The sequence below is a fragment of the Oncorhynchus keta genome, unplaced genomic scaffold, assembly GCF_023373465.1.
Source record: "Oncorhynchus keta strain PuntledgeMale-10-30-2019 unplaced genomic scaffold, Oket_V2 Un_contig_1530_pilon_pilon, whole genome shotgun sequence".
Lineage (NCBI taxonomy): Eukaryota > Metazoa > Chordata > Actinopteri > Salmoniformes > Salmonidae > Oncorhynchus > Oncorhynchus keta.
The window spans coordinates 226,643-227,572 of NW_026279243.1; the positions used below are offsets into that span (position 1 = coordinate 226,643).

At 46.5% G+C, this 930-nt stretch overlaps 1 long non-coding RNA gene across 1 annotated transcript; it reads right to left on the reverse strand.

The window, feature by feature from the left end:
• Positions 1–645: 645 nt before the first annotated feature.
• LOC127918951 (uncharacterized) lies at positions 646–930 on the reverse strand. Its single transcript, XR_008101472.1, has 2 exons — positions 840–930; positions 646–743 (listed from the first exon to the last, which is right to left on the reverse strand). It is a non-coding gene; the product is annotated as an uncharacterized LOC127918951 (long non-coding RNA).

Below are 930 nucleotides of genomic sequence, written 5' to 3' on the forward strand. Positions count from 1 at the left end.
TACCTCCTCCCGCTGCCACCCGCCTCCATTTTTGGGGCAATGCTGTACTCAATTGGTTGTACTTTTGGATTGAGCAGACCTTCCCGTACAATTCTGATAACTCCATGAAGGACATAACTCTACCATTCCGATTTACAACATCATTTAAGAACAAAATACCCTTTTCAAACATCTTTCCCATAAAGGTATTTTATCAACCAGCACATTTGAGTTCAGCCATAATATTTGTTGTAATATTTGTTTTATCTTTTCAGGGGGATGAAACTGAAATTGTAACCAGCTCTGCAATGCTTGTTTGAAAAAGACAGATACTTTGAAAAAAGTATCATTTTCAATTAATCGAAAATGAGACATGAAAATCTGCACAAAGACAATATGGCCATTTTTAAACAATGGATGAGCTTTTCACAAACTACTGCAGCATAAATACTGGAGGCTGAGACACCAACTTACCATCCTGAGTCACGGCTGAGTAGTGGTGTGGGGGCTGTGCTTTGGCAAAGTGGGTGGGGTTATATCCTTCCTGTTTGGCCCTGTCTGGGGGTGTCCTCGGATGGGGCCACAGTGTCTCCTGACCCCTCCTGTCTCAGCCTCCAGTATTTATGCTGCAGTAGTTTGGGTCGGGGGGCTGGGGTCAGTTTGTTATATCTGGAGTACTTCTCCTGTCCTAATTCGGTGTCCTGTGTGAATCTAAGTGTGCGTTCTCTAATTCTCTCCTTCTTTCTTTCTCTCTCTCGGAGGACCTGAGCCCTAGGACCGTGCCCCAGGACTACCTGACATGATGACTCCTTGCTGTCCCCAGTCCACCTGGCCATGCTGCTGCTCCAGTTTCAACTGACCTGAGCCCTAGGACCATGCCCCAGGACTACCTGACATGATGACTCCTTGCTGTCCCCAGTCCACCTGGCCATGCTGCTGCTCCAGTTTCAA